Source organism: Erpetoichthys calabaricus, chromosome 4, assembly GCF_900747795.2.
Source record: "Erpetoichthys calabaricus chromosome 4, fErpCal1.3, whole genome shotgun sequence".
Classification (NCBI taxonomy): domain Eukaryota; kingdom Metazoa; phylum Chordata; class Cladistia; order Polypteriformes; family Polypteridae; genus Erpetoichthys; species Erpetoichthys calabaricus.
In genome coordinates this window covers 52,650,200-52,674,003 of record NC_041397.2, presented here as the reverse complement: position 1 = coordinate 52,674,003, position 23,804 = coordinate 52,650,200, and the positions used below count along the sequence as shown (strand labels likewise).

Below are 23,804 nucleotides of genomic sequence, written 5' to 3'. Positions count from 1 at the left end.
AATGTGCCATCACAAACTGCAACTTATAAAATATCTATGTGAACACAGAGCAAAACAAACAACTCTGCTTCTGCAGAGTTTAACCCAGATATAAACAAAAAACAAAAATAAACAAAGCTTTATGGTATTCATAACGTTAAACTCATTGGTTAAATTTCATTCTTATTTTTTATCAAATTATTTAATAAATTATCTAGTGTATTGCAGAACTACTTTTAGAATTTATATTTATATGTAATTGTTTTATTACAAGCATGAATGACCTTTTCATTTTGTTGTTCCAAAGTTCGTTAAGCAATAACACTATAAGATAACCTTAAGAATGAGTATATAGTTTACATTTAGTTTTAATTTGTCTGTTTTTTTTTTTTTTTTTTTTAATTGGTTTTCCAAATACATTTCTTTATGTACCCATTGGGAGAGAAACGCCTATGCTACTGAAAAGACAGTAGATGACAAATACGCTAAATACTGCTTGCATGCAGCTTTAACACACTACAAGAGACATGCAAAGAAAACTAAGTCCTTAAAGTGACAGAAGGGTTCCCACAAACAAAAGAATGAAAGATTCACCCAAAGAAGTCCGGCTGAGTGGTTTTTGCAAAATGAGACCAAGAAGACTTAAGGTGTTTCCTTTTGAGTATTAAGTTTGATAATATTGCAAAGTTTTTAAAGAACATTTTATTTCATGATTGAAGTTAAGTTGCAGTGATTTGCAAATCAGCACAAATCTGCACACCGCTGAGAGAAACATATTTGAATAACAGTCTTAATCTAAAGCAAAAAAATAGCCAACACAACTGATTTTTATGCAGTTGCAAGAAACTAATATTTTCATACTTACCATGGTTGCCAAAGAACAGATTCACAAATTGTTTAAAAGTACTTCTTAAATATTCAAGCAACAAAAACGGAAAAAGCTCCAATGACCTCAGGTAACATATCTGATTGATTATCAAATGTGAGGCAATAAGTGTTTCAAGGCTCAGTATTCAAAGAGAGTAATCCCTAGTTTTCTTCAAAGTAACGAATTTTAAAAATATTAACTTTTAATGTATGCTTTTCACAGTATGATTCTACTAGCTTCAAAGGACAGTTTTAAAAATAACTTGAGTCACACAGTAAACAAGGTTAAGAATATATTCTAAGAGCTGCTAGTATGAGCTTGATTAATCCCATTACTAGGAATGAATGCTAAACCTTAGTGATTTTCTATCAAGTTCAGCTAAAGAATTTCGAGAAACCCCACAACCCCCTACACGTTTAAAAAGATTAGTTGATTATACTGCACCATTTTCTTTCGCCCCCTTCTCTCAAAGGCTGAGGACAACAAAATAAGGCAGAACTAATAATGCCATACACTTTATGCACTCCCAGAGGGCAGAGAGGTCAGTCAAATCTAACTTGCACTATTAGACAAAACAGCTATGAAAACATCCTATATATTTGGCAAAATGACTGGAAATGATTAAATACATGAAAAATATAATTGTTAAGGTCTGTCTAATATCTTTAAGCATAGAGATACCTTTACTCAGAATAATTTGAAATTAATACTATTTTGAGTCAAATACAGAAAAAGCACTCAATTACTCAAGGACAAAAAAAAAAAAAAAAACAAATAAACACACTAGAAAGTTATAGGAGACAGATAAGTGAGCCTAAGAATTCAGGTTAATATATGCAGGTTAACACTATTCCTCCTGACAGAGTATGATTTCTGATTTGGAATTCTTTTTTTATTTTTTCTAAAGTAAGCACAGTTCACAGTTAAGTTAAAATAGATCTTTATTTTCTCCTAATCCAGTTGTTCCTATTTTAAATAATTTTTCATTCCACTTGCCTTATTTAAAAGTCTTTAAACATTTTTAAATTTTTTGTTTAATTTAATCATTAAAGAGAATTGATTTTCTATGAACTAGGGAATTGGTGTCAACAACAAATTATTTTGATATCAGATTCATGTTGTGAATTTAACCTAATGGGTGTAGGAAAGCCTTTTGAAAATGGGCAGAGATGCGTCTTAACATTCATCCTAAACTGTTGAAATCCTTCCCTAATTAAACTCCTTTTTTAAGTATAAATCAGCACTGGCAGCAAAGACATAATTTATTCAATATAAGATTGCTTTGACCTTAAACAATCACCTTTACATGTATTTCAAGCATTGAGCACAATGCCAGTTATTAGCACTGAACATTGAACTGTACTATCAAGATTTATCCCATCACAGGGTAAAGTACAAATAGTGCATATATTTTTCAGGAAAAAATTTACCTACTTTTTTAGTCTGTTTATTGAAATTTTACATATAAAAAATGGAATATGTTGAACTATTTGCTCATTTAGAAAAATGTAAAAAAAAAAATGGTAATGGTTGTGCTTATTTAAAAAAGTTATTTAAATAAATGAGACTGCATTGATTAATTATTTTTTTACTACTTCATTCCTTATCGTGGCGCCATGATTCAAGTAACTAAGTTAAGTAACCATTTATGCTACCCTTTCAGAAACCACCACATTCTCATCCTGCTCTCTTTCATTAAGCTTTTACACTGAAAGCTATACACCTTATTAATCTATTATATTTTCTTTGATAAGTATTGTTTTATTAACAATACCTTTGCTTTCCACCTTTGCCATTCCGCAATGTGAGAAATATGCTTAAAAAGGAAACAAAGTTTACTGTTTTTTATTGTAAGGCCATTGTTATTTGTCTATGTATGACTCTGCTGTCATTGTGGTAATATTCCTCTTCTTTGGTGCCAGTATGGTACCAATTTTCTTATTTATGTCCACAGATTAAAAAATGTAAGAACCTATGATACATTGTTATAATGATGTCTGAGAAAGATTACAACATGGTTAATGGACAATTTCAGTATTTTATTTCTTTACAATCACGTAAGGCTGGGTGATATATCGAGTTTTTAAAAAATAGACATATTTTCATACGAGATATTTGATGAGACAACATCATTTATATTGAGTCTATGTTGCGTTAAAATTATTCTGGTACAACTGCAGGTTCGCCTTTCTCTTCTCCCCGTTTGTCTCTCGCACAGCTTCACCCTGCACCACCTCTTTCCCCCTCTGAACACAACTCATCCCTCCCCCACTGTTTCACTTGGTAAGTCCTGCAGGCAGCGACAGTATGGAGACAGATAAAGACATGATGGAAGCTGTCGAAGAAGAGCTGGTTGTTAAAAAGAAAAACAATGGCTCAGTTATTTAGAGATGGTTTGGTTCAAAGTGTCAGATGAGCAGCAGAATAAAGTATTCTGTACAGAATGCAGAAAATAAGTCCTGACAAAAGCTTTGAGCGTTACTAATCTTTTCCACCATTTACAACAGCACCATAAAGTGCAGTATGAAGAGTGTGTGAAAATGCCTCCTGCCCAGAAACAAACCACGTTACAAAACTCATACCAGTACTGTGCCTTATTGAGAGAAAAAGTGAGAAGTTTACTAAAGCCGTGGCTTATCAGAACGATGATTTTTTTTTTCCTTTTCTCCCAGGACTGAATATTTTCCAAAAAACTCAGGTTTCTAAAAAGCACACAAAGCAATAGTTTCTCACAAAAATCAACATAAAATGTTTGTTGCTGCATGCAGTGTACTATTGCTGCGTGTTAGAGATCTAGCAGCTGCCGGGCGCGTCAGCTGGGGATTGATCACCTGATGCCACTTTCCTCACTTCCTGACCTCACTTTCGTTTAGGATCTCGATCTCCAGATCACTTACACCAAATCATAGTCCAACAAGTCAGAGTCCAATCAAAATAATATATGTTAAATGTCATCCACTGAGTATTTTGCTTTGTACATTTGCTTCTCTCTCTCGCCCGATGTCGATGCCATTCTAGACTTTGTTTACTCTATGCTACTCACACACATTGCAGGGATTCAAGATCAAGTCAACGAGTCTAACAGTCCTCCAAGCAAAGAGGGTCTACCTATAATGTGATGGCGAGTTTTATCAACATTTGTAGTTTTTTTTCGCCCTCTGCCACCCTGAAAGAGTTAAGTAAAAAGTTACACAGTGCGAAATATGCCTAGTGACCACAAGATAATCTATTTGAAATGTTTAAGCTTATTGAGCTACCACTTATAAAATTGAAACTCTGTTACATAAACTATCAGCCCTATTGGAGTATGTGCGTGCGTAAGTGTGTTAGACTGAGGATTGTGACCTGAATGAGAGCCCCAGCTGAGAAGAGAAAGGAGAGGTAAGGGGAGGGATTACTGTTTACAGTGCATGGTAGCACCCATCACACATGATGCACAACGGTTGATGCCTCCGTGTGGAGCCGAGTGAAGGTTTTTACGGCAGCTGGAGTGCCAATTCTGCCACCAACCCCCAAATTTTCCTTGAAAGTTGGAGGGCTGCTTCCAGGTCCGGATGCAGGTTAACATCATACCAAGGACAAAGCAATTGTGGTTAAGGGTCTTGCTCAAGTATGCAAAGAAGTGTTCTGGCAGTTGCTGGATTCGAACCAGTAACCGCCAGCAAACCCTTACCACCAAAGCAACCAATCTGCTTAAGAAGAGACAAGGATGCATTTTAAATTCAGAAGTGTTTGAGATTGAAAAGGTCTAAAAAATATACACCTGTTTCACTCATTTGAGGGTGATTTTACCAAAATGGTTTAACTAAACCATTTGTAGGTTACACATTTTACAACACAGTTTACACATGTAGTTAACTCTTATACAGTACATCCCAACTAAACACAAATGGATGTTGCCTTTGAGTGATCTACCTCTTTACATAAAAATGAAAGTGATTTTAAAAGTTTTTATTTTGTGTATTGCAGGACATGGTATGGATGATCCCTGCATCACCCGGGCCAATTCTCTGTGTAAGAAAGTTGTCACTTGTTTTGTTTTGTCAGTTGTTACATGTTTTGTTATTTGCTATTTGCACAAAATCGTAGAGGTTTGTACAGGACTACACACAGGAGGAAGCACTTTGGTAACTCTCTACTTCAGTGGAAACCCACTTTTTAAAGAGCAAGTCAGCCTTTTGTTATTTTTGCTCTGTATCTTTTCTGTTTACAGTTTCTTAATTGCACGGCGTAAGTATTTTGTTATGCAGGAAAAGAACAGTATTTTATTTTATTCAAGGAGCATTATTATTTAATATATGCCGATAGTTTATTTTTGAGCCACTTCTCATGTACATCTACAGCTGTATGTTAATAAAAGTGCCTGTGTGATATTTGAAACATGTGGCTTTAACTTAGAGCTGTATTTTTGTTATTACTTTAAGGGAAGAAAAAAATATTGAGATATATATCGTATATCGCCATTCAGCTAAAAAATATCTTGATATGATTTTTAGTCCATATCGCCCAGCCCTAAAATAATGGTATGAATGGTATGAATTAATTGGGCACATGATTGCACAGGCGTGAGCCTTGCAGCAGCTTGTTACAACAGCTCCGTGTCTTGTCTACGTATTTTAGGTTTTTTTAGACTGTTTTTAGTTTTCATAATGATAGCTTAAAGTGCAATTAAGTATTCATAAGTCGAGCCCTCACGACCATGAGGTTTAAGAGTGTTTTAATGACTTTTTTTTTAACTTTTTGTTTGGTTTTCCTGAGCGCCACTAATGTTAACGTGGTAAGCAACATGGGACGACTTCTGGTTTACTCACGGAACCAGTTACTTGCTTTGAAGTCAGACGCAGAACAAAACAGAATCGTTTTGGATTTACCTCCGGAGTTAAGGAAAAAGATGAAGAGGGGGTGCCGTGGAGGAGTGAAACGTCGGGGGAAACAAGCAGGTGGGATTGTGCAACAGGCGGGTAAGAGTGAAATGAGAAGAAGATTCAAGCCGTATCTCCCCTCTGTGGTCATGGGCAATGTTAGATCGCTTGATAATAAGATAGACGAGCTCATGGCATTGGTTAAGTATAACTGGGAATTTTGCGAGTGCAGTTTAATGTTCTTTACTGAGACATGGCTGCACAAGCTTATTCCTGACTCTGCCGTGGACATTGCCGGCTTCCAGTGTGTAAGAGCGGATAGAACACAGGCTGAAAGTGGAAAGCGCAGAGGTGGCGGGCTCGCTGTACTTGTAAATGAACGATGGTGCCACCCAGGTCACACTGTGATTAAAGAACATATCTGCAGCCCGGACTTCGAGTTGCTAGTGGTAGGACTACGCCCATACTACATGCCCAGGGAGTTCTCAAATGCGATCACCATTGTTGTTTACATTCCTCCTTTGGCAAATGCAGCGACTGCGTGTGATGTCATCCACTCAGTCACCGCGGGACTCCAGACGAAACATCCAGATGCTTTCATCCTCATCTCTGGAGACTTCAATCACGTTTCCCTTAACAATACACTTAGCAGTTTCAGCCAGTTTGTTAATTGTCCTACCAGAGAGGATAAAACACTGGATCTATTGTATGCTAATGTTAAAGTGGCATACAGTTGTTCGGCCATCACGCCTCTTGGGAGATCAGACCACAACCTTGTGTACCTTCTTCCTCTTTATGTGCCACTTGTGAAGAGGCAGTCAGCCACTGTCAGGATTATGAGGGTGTGATCAGAGGAAGCCAGTGTAGCTTTACAGGACTGCTTTGAGTTAACAGATTGGGACGCTCTCTGTGAGCCTCATTTGGAGGACATTGATGGTCTCACTGACTGTATCACTGAATACATTAACTTCTGTGTTGACAACACTGTACCTTTAAAATCTGTACACTGCTTCCCTAACAACAAACCATGGGTCACCAAGGACATTAAAGCTCTTCTGAATGAAAAGAAGAGAGCATTTAGGTCAGGTGACAAAGAAGCAGTGAAGAGGGTACAGAAACAGTTGTCTGTTAAAATAAAAGAGGGGAGGGACAGCTATAGGATAAAGCTGGAACAAAAGCTGCAACACGAGAGAGGTCTGCAAGGGCATGAGGGCAATTACTGGTTTTAATTCAAGCTGCCAGAGGACTGAGGGTGACAGAGAAAAGGCAAATGAATTTAACCAGTTTTTTAGTAGGTTTGACAGCATGCCTTAGTCCAACCTGCCCTGCAGCTCCACCTCTGTGGCTGACAATGTATCCCTGGACACCACCATCAATACCTCACCTGCTAATTTTTCCCTCTCCCACCACTCATTACAGGGGGAAAGAGTGCGGTGAATCATTACCTCCTACCCCCTCCTTACCAGCTGAACCCTACTCCGCCCCTTGTTCTATCCACTGACACAACCAGACCATCCACCACCTTTACAGAAGACCAAGTCGTGAAAGAATTACGCAGACTTTGTTCTGACAAGGCGGCAGGCCCTGATGGCATCAGCCCAAGGGTGCTTAAAAGTCTGCGCCTCACAACTCTGTGGTGTACTACTTAGGATTTTCAACTTTAGCCCGAGTATTAAAAAAGTGCCAGTGCTATGGAAAACATATTATCTGGTTCCTGTTCAAAAGAAGGCACATCCTAATGCCCCTTCTAACTACAGGCCAGTGGTGCTCACCGCACACATCATGAAAGTCTTTGAGAGACTAGTCCTGGAAATACTTCGCTCCCAGGTTAAGTCAGCACTGGACCCTCTCCAGTTTGCCTACCAGGCGAGGATTGGAGTCGAAGATGCAATCATCTACCTACTGCACCGTGCCTACAGTCACCTAGACAAGCCAGGAGGAACTCTCAGGATTACATTCTTCGATTTCTCATGTGCCTTTAACACCATCCAGCCAGCCAGACTGGGGATTAAGCTATCGGAAATGCAGGTGGATGCTCCCTTAGTTTCATGGATCATGGACTATCTGACAGGAAGGCCACAGTTTGTGCAGCTACAGGGTGCTGTGTCTGATACCATGCTGTGTGGCACTGGTGCTCCACAAGGGACAGTTCTGTCACCATTCCTCTTCACCCTGTACACTACAGATTTTAGTTACAACACAGAGGGATGCCATCTGCAGAAATTCTCTGATGACTCTGCAATAGTTGGTAGTATCAGACATGAAGAAGAGTCAGAATACAGGAAGGTAGTGGACAATTTTGTTGACTGGTGTGAGTTGAATCAACTGCAGATCAACACCAGTAAAACTAAAGAACTGTTAGTTGATTTATGAAGATCGCGATCTCCAGCCACTCCCCTGTCTATTAAGGGTATGGAGGTGGAGATAGTTGAGGAGTACAAGTATCTAGGGGTGCATATGAGCAATAAGCTAGACTGGTCCAGGAACTCGCTGGCCATATACAAGAAGGGTCAAAGTAGGCTGTATTCCTACGAAAGCTCAAATCTTTTGCGGATGTTCTATGACAGTGTGGTTGCCAGTGCCTTTTTCTTCACTGTGGCATGCTGGAGGAGCAGCATAAAAAGTGGCAGACATCAGGAGACTAAACAAAATAATTCAGAAGGCTTCCTCTGTGGTAGGAGAGAAACTGGACAGCTTGGAAACTGTGGCAGATCAGAGAATGTTGTCTAGGCTTTGACCTATCATTGAAAATGCTAATCACCCACTTCATAGTGTTATGGTTGGACAGAGGAGCCTTTTCAGCAATAGACTGACTAGCATCCACTGAACGTCACAGAAAATCCTTCCTCCCCACAGCCAACAGACTCTATAACTCCTTTTCCGGTCACTCACCCATACTTTAAGCTATTACCCTTTTGTCTTTATTGGATATCCAGGAACATTTTTCAAGTACTTGAAATATGCAACATACTATCTTGTGCAATAAATTGTCTTCTCTTCACATGAGAATAACCTATTTGTTCTCAGAATGTGCAATATTAACTTAAGGTGCAACACTCTGCACTCTAGTTTGATACTTACATTTATTACACTCTATATTTACATGATTACTTTATACTTGCTCTTAGTGTAACATGTCCTTTGTCTGTTGTTAAGTTGTAACATAAGTAATTTCCTTCGGGATTAATAAAGTTTTCTGATTCTGAAATTGAGTACGATAGTGAAGCATGTTCATAAATTTGGAAGTAAAGGGTACTGAAGTCCAAGTGTTAAAAAAAAACAAAAAAAAAAAAAACTTAAACTCACCGAATATGTCCACTTGGAAGAAGCAAAGGCTTTCATCTATGAAATTATGCTTTCCACATTTTTGACTCACAATTGTGACAAAAAAGCCTGCGACAAAAATTTGATCACAGATTCTTTAGAACTACAGTGATCCCTCGCTATATCGCGCTTCGCCTTTCGCGGCTTCACTCCATCGCGGATTTTATATGTAAGCATATTTAAATATATATCGCGGATTTTTCGCTGCTTCGCGGGTTTCTGCGGACAATAGGTCTTTTAATTTCTGGTACATGCTTCCTCAGTTGGTTTGCCCAGTTGATTTCATACAAGGGACGCTATTGGCAGATGGCTGAGAAGCTATCCAGCTTACTTTCTCTCTCTCTCTCTCTCTCTCTCTCTCTTGCGCTGACGTAGGGGGGTGTGAGCAGGGGGGCTGTGTGCAGCTGCTTCCTGAAGGACATGCTGCACGGAGCTTCGCATACTTAAAAGCTCAAACGGCACGTATTGATTTTTTTTATCTGTCTCTCGCTATCTCTCTCTATCTCTCTCTCTGTGTCTTCCTGCTCCTGACAGAGGGGGTGTGAGCTGCCGCCTTCAACAGCTTTGTACCGGTGGTGCTTCGCATACTTAAAAGCCAAAAAGCCGTATTGATTTTTTTTTTGACTGCTTGCTTTGCACTCCTTTGAAAAGGAAGATATGTTTGCATTCTTTTAATTGTGAGACAGAACTGTCATCTCTGTCTTGTCATGGAGCACAGTTTAAACTTTTGAAAAAGAGACAAATGTTTGTTTGCAGTGTTTGAATAACGTTCCTGTCTCTCTACAACCTCCTGTGTTTCTGCGCAAATCTGTGACCCAAGCATGACATTCTTTCTACTTCGCGGATTTTCCTATTTCGCGGGTGGCTCTGGAACGCAACCCCCGCGATGGAGGAGGGATTACTGTACAGTGGAACCTCGGTTCACGAACGTCTCGGTACACGTACAACTCGGTTTACGACCAAAAAGTTCGGCAAACCTTTGCCTTGGTTCACGACCACACACTCGGTGTACGAACAAGCCAGGTTCCCTTTCGGTTTATACATGTTCAGTCTCTCCCTGTGCATTTCCTGTGCAGCGAGCAAGAGAGAGTGCGAGAGAGCACAACACACGCACACACGCACACACACACACACACACACAGAGAGGCAGCACGAGACAGAGGCACACACACAGGAGCATGCGCGAGAGAGGCGCGCACACACACAGGCGCTCCAGGCTCGCAAAAGAGAGACGCACGCACACACACACAGGCGAGAGAGAGAGAGAGAGATGCATAAGGTAGAGAAGGCTTGTTTTTGTTTTCAGTTCTATTTACAGTGATCAGTTCGTAGCCTGCATTGTTGCAATGTTACTTTTCTTGGTGGTTTATTAAATTACGGATTTTTCAAATGTTCATTTTTTTCCCCTGTGCTTAAAACTCATTAAAAAAAAGTGTTTTTAGCGAGCGGTTCCTAGCACTATAGCGCGAACTATTGCAGTGTTAGTTTTCTCTGTTGTTCAAGGTTTTCTCAGTGTTATCCAATGTTTTTACATTTAGTTTACCATTACGCTGTGCATTTTATGGTGTAATTAACTATATTTGTGCTTAAAAACTAAAATATATATATATTTACATACAGTTCGTACGGTCTAGAACGGATTAATTGTATTTACATACAACCCTATGGGAGAAATTGCTTCGGTTCACGACCAACTCAGTTTACGACCAGAGTTTTGGAACGAATTGTGGTCGTGAACCGAGGTTCCACTGTATTTTTGAGGCAAAGGTTCCATTTCTTGATAAACTGGAAATAATTTTATCACTGATTAAATCTTAACTTAATACGTCTAGCTTTAAGTAGCAAATGTTCTGATTTAAGAAAACGTGCCCTACACATTTCTGAGGCATGCCTCTGATAAAAAAATACACTGGAAATAAAATTTTATCAGATACTTGGTACTATTTTTGACGCAAGGATACATTTCTTGATCACAGTGGATGTCACATGGGTAAAGCTATGACAACAACATTTTACTCTTTTCTTTCTTAAAGTGACCTGGATTTGCTGTTTTGTAATATGTGTGTAATCTCAAGACGCAGATCAATACGCAATAACAGTTTTGTCTTAAATCTTACCAGATACACTGATCTTGCAAGGCTTTTTTTTCCACCACAAAGGGACCCCCAGTATTCATAAGCTCCATTACAAAACACAACAGCAGCCTGTTAATTTAATTTTTTAAAAATATGCTTCACTTCAGAATGCAAATTTTATATGGAAAATGAGAAGAAATAACATTAATATGAAAAATACTGAGCATTATCCTTTACTTAATGTGGTTAGGAGGAAATAACTATGCAATGCATTATACAGAAATTCTAAGACCATACTGCTACTGCTTACTTCTCTGTTTTCCAAACAGTATTTTGGATCAACCTTATTTTTTCAATTCCCACCAAAGCTTGGATTTTAGCTCAAAATTGTGGGAATCATACCCATTATTAAAAAATTTACAATAATTTTGGATTCTGCACAGTTTTACCTTAAAAAAATGTAAAATTCCTCCATGCTTTCAAGCCAAAAAGAACAAAAATTAAACTATACACGATTTGTGCATTCTTCAACAGCATGATAATGTGACCAATCAGCTGTCTTTTTACATCTACTTAACTCATATCATCATATATTTGTATAAAAATTTATCGCTTTTTAATACAGCACAATATAAAACTCAGATGCAATCTTGGCATTCCTCCTTGGATTGCACTGAACATGGCTACAGTTGTCATTGCAACCATCCATCCATTTTTTTTTAACCAGCTTATTTACTTTAGGGTCACTAGGCATGGTTGCCTATCTCACCTACACTGCAAGCGATTCAGGTCCCAACCCTCACACAGTACGGTGTATCCACTATATGGGCTACAGTTAGACATCTCTCAGCTTACACATAAATCTTGTCTACAACCATGACAAAATCAGCGGCTTCATATACAGTAATCCCTCGCTACATCGCGCTTCAACTTTCGCGGCTCCACTCTATCGCGGATTTTATATGTAAGCATATCTAAATATATAACGTGGATTTTTTGCTGCTTCGCGGGTTTCTGCGGACAATGGGTCTTTTTACTTCTGGTACATGCTTCCTCAGTTGGTCTGCCCAGTTGATTTCATACAAGGGACGCTATTGGTGGATGACTGAGAAGCTACCTAATTAGAGCACACAGTTAAAGCTCCTGTGTGCTGATTGGCTCAGCGACGGAGTGCTGCATTAACCAGGAAGTCTCATCTCACTCATTCAGCATTAAAGTGCTCCTGCTACTGCTTCAGGGGCCGTGTCCAAGCGCCAACAGAAGATGCAAATGATTGCAGAAAAGGTAAAAGTTTTGGATATGTTGAAGGAAGGGAACAGCTACACCGCTGCAGGACACCATTACGGCATGAGTCCACGATTCTTTTTATTTAAAAAGGAGGAAAAGCATATAAGATCTACAGCCGCAGTGTACTTTAACCAGGGCGCAAAACGAGTTGCAAGTGGACGTGATAAGGCAGTAGTCTGGATGGAATCTGCTTTAGGGATTTGGATTGAAGACTGCCAGAAGAAGAACAACGGCAATGCTACACAATCGCCTGAAGAGGCTCCTTTAGAAGAGCTGTAACGCTCTCCTTTGTTGTGCAGTAAAATTAAACTCATCGTTATCGGACAAGTCGTCGTGTCATTGTTGGTGAGTAACCATAATTAATTATCTACGTACAGTACTTATTACATGTACATAGTTTAGTGTCACTGTACACACATTTTACTGTATACAATTTTTCTTGCATTGTACGTATTTATTGCTGGGGGCCTGTCTGTCATAATGGCTGTAACATATGTGATATCGGAGATGCTTGATATCTTTAAAATAATATTTAGGTTTTACTGTATATAAACTGTGTTTACATACATAATTTCAATGAATCTTACCTAATATCTAAGAGAATACAAAGGGGTTATGCTGTATAATTGTGCGGGAAATGTTTATAATAGTGTGGGAGAGTTTAGAAGGGCTTAAAATATATAAAAAGAACCATATGAACATATGGTTTCTACTTTGCGGATTTTCACCATTCGCGGGGGGTTCTGGAACGCAACCCCCGCGATGGAGGAGGGATTACTGTAATGTATTTATTCCAAAATAAAAATGTATTTAGTGTTTCATTACACCAACATTAACCAGACATTTGTGTGGTTTAGCATGTGATACTTTAAATCACCAGGCAGATTACTCTCTAATGCTACATGTTATGCATTAAAGAAAGCACATAACTGCTACTAAAATAGAATACTTAATTGCTGAAAACAAACCAGCAAACACTGAAGTTGTTTAATTTTGTGGGTTTTGAAAGCAAAATACTGTCCTTTAGTATACCAACTAAAATGTCACAAACTTTGTGAAAACACATAATGCATATATTCAATAATCAGTTCAGTCTAAGCCAATGACTAATTTTGGACTATTACATAGGCATAAACAATTTTGAAAAGTCTCTTCAGTACTGTGAGACACCTTCAAAACAACAGAACAAGAGCGGTTTTTAAAGGAATTCTGAAAAAATAATCTTAAATGGATGTTTGATTTTATAAAGGTATCCTTAAAGATGGAACAAATGCAGAACAACACTAATCTTCAGTGCTATTAACCAGGTAATGTGTCCTCTACATACATACAAAAGCAAATATAACAAACCTGAAAAACTGATTTTGACTTTGTTTAGTATTTATTTTTTAGTTACAAGACAGAAAATTTCAGTGAATAAATTTACTACCTGCATATAGTAAGATAAATCAGGTAGTCCATTTAAAAATCCTAAACTGAAATCCTCCCACTCCATCCAAACCAATAAGATGCCTCCACTTTGTTGCTACACAGGAAGGAAAAATGTCTCTCTCTCTGCCACACGTGAAATACAAGCCCTGCCCACATATCCTTTATGATTGGATATTAATAGGGAATGAAATCATCCAAAAAAATAAATAAATAAATAAAGTGGGCCATTTGAGGATTTATTCAATAAATCCTGCCATTAATGTATAAAAAAACCAACACTCCAATGAATTGAATGAATTAATCTTCATGATTTTTTTTTTAAAAATGCTATAAATGAATATAGATTTACACAGACATAATCCAAACAGAACTTATACTTTAAAAGATTAGAACACACTATAATAAAATGCATGTGAAATATTTTAAACAGTTCTTAATTTATCAGCAAATGCCAAAACTCAAATCTTCTTAAGTAGGTGCAAAGGCACGACTCATATTCAATAAAGGGGGAAAAAAAAAAAGAAAAAAAAGTCGATCTGTGTTGTTGTGCTTGTAGCACACTATCTGACTGTTTATACAGAAAAAAACATTTATGGTTTAAGCAACATGATTTACTGTACTGATAAAATAAATTAAATAAACAAGACCTGTCCGAAGGGGCATGTATTCTTGGAGAAGCCAGCTTTAAAGCAGGTTGGGGGGGTTGGGGTTGGTGGCGACAAAGTACTTAAAACAGCATTTCATTTATGCCTCCTGGCTACTAAAGCTTATCGGCCCAGATACACGGCCACCAGGAAGTCCTGAATGTAGACCCTGGGCTTAGGTCGCCTCTTGGAGCCAGGGGATAATGTGGTATATGGTTTGCCTCTGACCTTGAGTTAGAAGAGTGAAGCAGAGCCAGGTAATATACTGTATATGAGCTGGCAAAGAATGGAAGCAGTTGGGGGTGTGTGTCACCACAGAACATCTGAGCTACATGGCGGAAGCATGGATGTTGAATATGCCAATAATGCTTTTTAGGGCCATTCACTAGTAATCAACATTAAAAAACCTAACTCCATTCCTCCATCTCTTGCACCCCCTGGTCATTACAGTATGTAAATGTTTAATCAAAGAACAGTTTAAAAAGTACAGCAAGGTCAAATGAGTAACTGTTCTGATGGAGATAAGATCGTAGCAAAAGCATGAATTTGAAAAAACCACCAGTGCTTCATAAGAATATAATAGTATGTTGCAAAAGTCTTAGAACACCCAAGAAAAAGACTTTTAAAGTTTTGTGTCTGGCCAATAAATGTTTATTTGGTTATGAAAACACTGTATAACATTAAAATGAAGAACAGAATTGATACAATAAAAACTAATAAGGGTGCTTTTAAAAACACGTGAGTCTTTTGTGTAGGCATCCCTTATAATACAAAACCGAAACATTTCACATTCATATGCTGTTGTATAACTTTTTTGTAATAAATTCATCCAAATTTTTTTTGGATGATTTGTATCCCAGTGTTTATCCAAAAATGCATTTATTTATGTATTTATTTATAAATAGATTGATTCATCATAGTGTCTTGGAATATGGACTCAGTTTGTTGGTTATTAGGCAGACCGTAGTTTAACAAGCTCAAAGACAGTTTCACTGATGTGGATAAAAGCAACACTGACGTACCAAAAGGATGAGTCTTATCACTGATTTGTTCACCGTGTACACCTCAGACTATAAATATAACACCACATCATGTCACTAGCAGAATTTCTCCAGTGATGCTGCACTAATGAGATGTGTTAACACGGGGGATGTGACAAGGTATAGCAGTCAAGTGGAGAATTTTGTTTCTTGGTGCAAACAGAATTGTCTGCAGAAAAACATCAGAAAAACCAAGGTAGTGATTATTGACTTTTGACACAACAAAGAACCTCTACACCCAATCACTATTTAGGAAGTGGAAGTGGTGGTCCACATCAGTGACAAGCTGAACTGATCTAGTAACACAAAGTAACTAAATAAAAGGCAGAACAAGTTCTTTCTTATGAGACTGCTCTCCTTTAATATGGGTACCAACATTCTTTACATGTTCTATATTGTGATTTTCTGTGCTGTAGAGTCTTGAGCCTGTAGAGTGAGTAGAGTGGCCCACTGAATCAACAAGCTGATTAAGGCGGCAGGCACAATTATGGGACATGCTGTCGACCCACTGAAGATAGTTGTACAGAAGAAGATAAAACTGACGACCATTGTGAACAATGCAGCATATCCTCACTATGAAACACTATCATTAAGTAGTTTTAGGAAACAAATTATTCAGCAGAAATGTGTCAAGAAACTCAACTGGAGCTCCATTATACCATTAACCCACTGTGACTGTAACAAACAATCACTAACTATTAATAGTCTGAAGTAACATAAGCTGCCTAATTCAGGGTGTTAATAAGAAATGTAATGGTTTACTTCATCAAGTAAACTTATGTAATAAACGAGAATAGAGGAATCATATATTTAATATAATTAAATGTGTGCTTCAATTTAAATGTTTAAAGACTAAATATTCTCAATTGTTTCAATAGACATTTGTCATTTTTCTTCCAGTGACAGAGATCCATAGAGGGCTAGATCCCGAGTAAAGGATCAAAAATTAAAAATATCAAATTTGTAATTAGTTACCTTGAAATAGTCTAAAACAATAACCCACATGTTTGAAATTGGTCATTTTTAGTCTTCTGGGTGTCGCTCCTAGAGGTCTAGGATGACTGGTAAAGAATCAAATCTCCAAAATATTATTATATTAATTTTTAGCAACCTCAAAATATCATGAAATGATATGCCTATATTACCAAACCCATTTTTTTCCCCCCAAAGTTTCGTGAAGAGATCCCTCATATCCCACTTCGGGGTGAACAACAGGGGCTGGGTAATATGACACACACAATTTCAAGTCCTTCTGATTATTTTTGCTGTAGATACCAATTGGCTTATTCTTTATTATTAGGGTGTAATTTCATGAACAAAATATGGTATAAAAATGGCCTAACAAATGAGGACTTCTCAGTCTAGAGGGTCAAAAATAAGGGGAATTCTCAAAAGCTCAGTGTCTTGTATAATTAGATGTCAAGATGAGCCAAAAGGTATATTACACGTACAGGTTTTCAGGTGAGTCGGGGGCAACGGATTTAAAAAAAAACAAAAAAAAAAAAAACTGAAGTGATTTTGAAACATTCCTAAGTAATTTTTCTGAATTTTCTGAACACAATAATTAACTGTGAATATAGTTGTGAGTCTAAATCTATCAAAATGTTTGTTAACACTCTGATACTTATATATAAACTCAACAAAGGAACGTGCAGCTTCTTCTGTACAACTATTCATGCTGCTGCTACGAAATGCAGGACAAGACATGGCCTTTTTGTATTCTCTCTTCCTGTTTCAAATTGCTAACGCATGTAAACAGATATTCTCAAGGTCAAGTAAAACTACAATGCACAATTAAACCAGCAACTGTATCAACTCTGATTAATCAAATATGTGTGGTACATATATCTAGGTGTTTTCCTAAAAAGCTTGATTAAATTCTTAGCTATTTTGCTCATCCTCTGCCATATAAATTAAATTACAGTTCCATAAAACAATGCAATGTAAAAGATCATTTGCACCTTTAGCAATTAAGCTGTTAATAGTAAAGTGTAGTTCAACATCAACTGAAATTGCTTCCATGCTTGAAGTGTCCACTCCCCACCATTACTTCGTATCAACACCCCTCCCACTTTATTTTTTAATATTTTTGCCATTTAATTGTAATAAACATTATCAAACTAATTTTAAGTTTAATAAATTTACTTTGACCTCAAGTTGAACATAGTCAACCTTGACTTCACAGTGTCTGAGCACTCAAATAAATAAGCAGACAGGAACTGTACTTTGGTAGCGAACAAAACTATGAGTTTGTGCCTATCTTCAATGGACTAAACTCTAAGACTACTAATAGAAAACCTGCCAATAACTGTGAGGCCATGAGCCAAACACAGATTATATATTTACAAAAGGCAGACAGAACCAGATATTAGAAACAAAAGACGTGTGTGTGTGTATATATATATATATATATATATATATATATGAGTAGTCTGTTCTGCTCCTCAGCAATGGAGTGCAAGGCCTGTACTGTAGTTTTCACTAACAACATTGTCTATCTGGAGATATTAATCCATGCCTCAAGAAACTATGACTCATATGCCAGCGATATGGCTAGATATGGTATCGCCAGGGTCTTCGTACGAAAGCCAGTCGGGCAGCAAGTACAGCTGTGTCCTACATCCTCTGCCCTGGGTAATTCTTATGAGTCAGCGGACGCCTCTCCAAGTTCACAAATACAGTAAAACTGCTAGGGCATTTTTGGGTTGTTTTTTTTTTTGTCCCAAGACCATACGCAGATTGTGATATAATAATCCTGGCAAAAATAAGAATATTATTTTTTTTATGCATGCAAAAATTTATAAAGAAATGCATAAATATCTATCTATCTATCTATCTAAAATACAGAGACCTAGGTCCAAATCTAAGAATTGTCACAGTGTGAAGTTTGTATGTTCTCCATTTCTGTATACATTTTCCATTAACTCCTAATTGGCTCCAGGGTCAGTGAGTGTACCCCAAAACCATCATTAAAATAGATAGCAGACACACACACACAATTGTATTAGGAATGGCAATTCTGTTAAAATTTTAAAACAAGGAAAGGCCACTATTATCAAAATAGAAAAGCATAGTCTAAAATGGATGCAGTTTTTTTCAGTGTTAACAATGAACTTACAGTCAGTCAGTTACCAAGTGCGCATAACAGTGGTACAAAATCAGACATATCACAGTGATCAAAGTCTCTCCTATAAATGTGAAAACAAGGTGATATTTCTCTGATCTAACAAACAAAAACACAATGTCAGAGATGAGGAAACCTGCTACCTGCTCTGATAAATTGTTTTGCATAGATTCAGCCTAATAAGAAAACCAAGATATAGCAAAAATCCTATGAAAGAACGGAACCATTATGACAAGTATTTGATTTCAATTTGAATTATTCATAATAAGTAAACTTTCCCTTATGATTGCACCATAGTATGCAACATTCAAAACATACTAAGTTGGCTGTATTCTGTAAAGGGTCATTCTTTAAACAAATGGTGACAATTTAATTTAGGCAGCAGATAGCTTAAAATGCTGGAGGGACCGCTGTATGTGACAAACCTTCACTCCAATGCAGAACAAATCACTCCATGAGCAAAGAGAAGAGGAGGAAATAGGAATAAGTAAAGGTTTAAAAAAAAAAAAAAAAAAAAACTCAACAATACTACAACTAAAACTTACTATACAAGTGCAACATGAAAAAAATGTATGGTTAAGTCTAACAAGAGTATGTTGTTCTGAAATGCATTTTTAGTGTTGATTTAAAAAGCATAAATTGGTAAATCATTCCAGGTATTAAGAAAACATACTGGTGGTTGTAATCTTACATTCTGGTTCTAAATAATTTGAATGAGATGAAACAAGCTATTCAAAAGTAGTAAACACAAGTTAAACTGTAGTTGGATTAAAGTTTGGAATGACTCAGTTTTTTTTAACTGAATTTTAGTTGGTAGAATGGTATTAGAAATATTATTTAGGGATTTTGGTCCATGGAGACTCAAAACTTCACACAATTCCTGCAGACTGTTTGGCCACTCATTCAAGCTATAAACCACCTGTTCTGCTGCATACAAAAGGTGCTCAGTTGGCTGAAATATAGGAACTGTAGAGGTAGCCAGCTTCAGTTGACATGCTTTATGGAAATGAAACAATTACCTTTCTGATTGTGTCCACTGCAAAAAGCAGGACTTTGTCTGAATATGTCTTTTTTTAAACCTCATACATTTAGTTTGGTTTGCTGTTAAAGTGTGTTTGTTATCACCATGCCATGATCAAAAAGGCTCTCTGAGGCCTTCAGAAAGAAGGATATATATGGCTAGGAGTCTGAAAAGAGATTTAAAAAAAATCTCCAAACAATTGAAAATCAACCATTCCACTGACCAGGACAATCATCTACAAATGGACAAGATTTCAAACAGTCAACTTATCCAGGCCAGGCCACCCCAGCAAGTTCAGCAACAGAGTAGAATGCAAGATGCTGACAGAAGTCTCTAAGAAGCACAGAATTTCATCACAGAAGCACCAGGTAGCTCTTACCACTGTTGATAGAAAAAGTGCATGAATCTACCACTAGAAGGACACTGCACAAAATAGATCTACATGGCAGATGTGCCTTGTGGAAACCATAAAGAAGATCAGGGCAAGGCTAATGTTTGCCTATGAACACCTAAGCAAAGACTAGGACTTCTGGAACAATGTGCTCTTGGTATATGCAGCAGAGTTATTTAGCCACAGTACCAGAAGACATTTTGTTGAAAACAAAGATAGCATTTGACCAGAAGAACCTGATATAAACTGTAAAGCATGGTGATGGAAATGCCATGCCTTGGGGCTACTTGGTTGCATCAGGTTATCATCACAGAATCCACAATGAATTCATTGTACCAGAGGGTGCTTGAGGATAAAGCAAGACTATCTGTAAGGAGATTGAAGCTCAATCGAAAGTGGACCTTGAAACATGACAATGACCATAAACATTCCAGTAAATCCACCAAGGAATAGCTGAAAAGAAAGAAATGGTGTGCTCTGAAATGGGCTGTGCATGTAAGACATTCCTCAAATATTGGGTATTATAATTTTGCATGGAGGAGGAGGAGGAAAAACCTTCTCCCTTCTAATGTTAGAGAGATATAGGAATGCCTACTAGAGGGTCAATACCAGCTACTAGAGCCAAGGGTGTACTTACCTTTCCTACAGATGGAAACTGCATATATGTTCATATTCTGTTGAATACACTATTGCAAAGTCAATTTTTCTTTTTTATTTTATCAACTTTATTTAAAGACACATTTTAAATGTAATTCACATCTTGACTTATCCACATATGTTTAAAAAAATGTCAAGGGGTGCATTTACATTTTCACATGACTAAGTCATGACAGTATTTGCATGTATACTGTATAATGATAAAGAATAAGAGTTTCAAATGCACTCTGTAATAACTAATTGCATTCACCCTCTTTATTATTTTTATAATGGGTCATATTGTTTTTTTTTCCACTAATAAGATATTAAAAATATAAAAATACAACATCCATCCATCCATCGTCTCCCGCTTATCCGAGGTCGGGTCGCGGGGGCAGCAGCTAGAGCAGAGATGCCCAGACTTCCCTCTCCCCGGCCACTTCTTCTAGCTCTTCTGGGAGAATCCCAAGGCGTTCCCAGGCCAGTCGAGAGACATAGTCCCTCCAACGTGTCCTGGGTCTTCCCCGGGGCCTCCTCCCGGTTAGACGTGCCCGGAACACCTCACCAGGGAGGCGTCCAGGAGGCATCCTGATCAGATGCCCGAGCCACCTCATCTGACACCTCTCGATGCGGAGGAGCAGCGGCTCTACTCTGAGCCCCTCCTGGATGACTGAGCTTCTCACCCTATCTTTAAGGGAAAGCCCAGACACCCTGCGGAGGAAACTCATTTCAGCCGCTTGTATTCGCGATCTCGTTCTTTCGGTCACTACCCATAGCTCATGACCATAGGTGAGGGTAGGAACATAGATCGACTGGTAAATTGAGAGCTTCGCCTTGCGGCTCAGCTCCTTTTCACCACGACAGACCGATGCAGCGCCCGCATTACTGCGGATGCCGCACCAATCCGCCTGTCGATCTCACGCTCCATTCTTCCCTCACTCGTGAACAAGACCCCGAGATACTTGAACTCCTCCACTTGGAGCAGGATCTCGCTACCAACCCTGAGAGGGCACTCCACCCTTTTCCAGCTGAGGACCATGGTCTCGGATTTGGAGGTGCTGATTCTCATCCCAGCCGCTTCACACTCAGCTGCGAACCGATCCAGTGAGAGCTGAAGATCACGGCCTGATGAAGTAAACAGGACAACATCATCTGCAAAAAGCAGTGACCCAATCCTGAGCCCACCAAACCGGACCCCCTCAACGCCCTGGCTGCGCCTAGAAATTCTGTCCATAAAAGTTATGAACAGAATCGGTGACAAAGGGCAGCCCTGGCGGAGTCCAACTCTCACTGGAAACGGGTTCGACTTACTGCCGGCAATGCGGACCAGGCTCTGGCACCGATCATACAGGGACCGAACAGCCCTTATCAGGGGGGCCGGTACCCCATACTCTCGGAGTACCCCCCACAGGATTCCCCGAGGGACACGGTCGAATGCCTTTTCCAAGTCCACAAAACAAATGTAGACTGGTTGGGCAAACTCCCATGCACCCTCCAGGACCCTGCTAAGGGTATAGAGCTGGTCCACTGTTCCGCGACCAGGACGAAAACCACACTGTTCCTCCTGAATCCGAGGCTCGACTATCCGACGGACCCTCCTCTCCAGGACCCCCGAATAGACTTTTCCAGGGAGGCTGAGGAGTGTGATCCCTCTGTAGTTGGAACACACCCTCCGATCCCCCTTCTTAAAGAGGGGGACTACCACCCCGGTCTGCCAATCCAGAGGCACTGTCCCTGATGTCCATGCGATGTTGCAGAGGCGTGTCAACCAAGACAGTCCTACAACATCCAGAGCCTTGAGGAACTCCGGGCGTATCTCATCCACCCCCGGGGCCCTGCCACCAAGGAGTTTTTTGACCACCTCGGTGACCTCAGTCCCAGAGATGGGGGAGCCCACCTCTGAGTCCCCAGGCTCTGCTTCCTCATTGGAAGGCATGTTAATGGGATTGAGGAGGTCTTCGAAGTACTCCCCCCACCGACCCACAACGTCCCGAGTCGAGGTCAGCAGCGCACCATCCCCACCATATACAGTGTTGACACTGCACTGCTTCCCCTTCCTGAGACGCCGGATGGTGGACCAGAATCTCCTCGACGCCGTCCGAAAGTCGTTCTCCATGGCCTCCACAAACTCCTCCCACGCCCGAGTTTTTGCCTCAGCAACCACCAAAGCCGCATTCCGCTTGGCCTGCCAGTACCTATCAGCTGCCTCCAGGGTCCCACAGGACAAAAGGGTCCTGTAGGACTCCTCCTTCAGCTTGACGGCATCCTTCACCGCTGGTGTCCACCAACGGGTTCGGGGATTGCCGCCACGACAGGCACCGACCACCTTACGGCCACAGCTCCGGTCAGCTGCCTCAACAATAGAGGCACGGAACATGGCCCATTCGGACTCAATTTCCCCCACCTCCCTCGGGATGTGGTCGAAGTTCTGCCGGAGGTGGGAGTTGAAGCTACTTCTGACAGGGGGCTCTGCCAGACGTTCCCAGCAGACCCTCACAACACGTTTGGGCCTACCAGGCCTGACCGGCATCCTCCCCCACCATCGAAGCCAACTCACCACCAGGTGGTGATCAGTTGACAGCTCCGCCCCTCTCTTCACACCAGAGTGTCCAAGACATGTGGCCGCAAGTCCGACGACACGACCACAAAGTCGATCATCGAACTGAGGCCTAGGGTGTCCTGGTGCCAAGTGCACATATGAACACCCCTATGCTTTAACATGGTGTTCGTTATGGACAATCCGTGACGAGCACAGAAGTCCAATAACAAAACACTGCTCGGGTTCAGATCGGGGGGGCCATTCCTCCCAATCACGCCCTTCCAGGTCTCACTGTCATTGCCCACGTGAGCATTGAAGTCTCCCAGCAGAATGAGGGAGTCCCCAGAAGGTATGCCCTCTAGCACCCCCTCCAGGGACTCCAAAAAGGGTGGGTACTCTGAACTGCTGTTCGGTGCATACGCACAAACAACAGTTAGGACCCGTCCCCCCACCCGAAGGCGAAGGGAGGCTACCCTCTCATCCACCGGGGTAAACCCCAATGTACAGGCTCCAAGTCGGGGGGCAATAAGTATACCCACACCCGCTCGGCGCCTCTCACCGGGGGCAACTCCAGAGTGGTACA

At 39.7% G+C, this 23,804-nt stretch overlaps 1 protein-coding gene across 7 annotated transcripts in view; it reads right to left on the bottom strand.

Moving 5' to 3' along the window:
• The window catches only part of LOC114650028 (MAP7 domain-containing protein 2-like), a 203,859-nt gene that overhangs the window by 136,270 nt on the left and 43,785 nt on the right, over window positions 1–23,804 (bottom strand). The window lies entirely within an intron of this gene.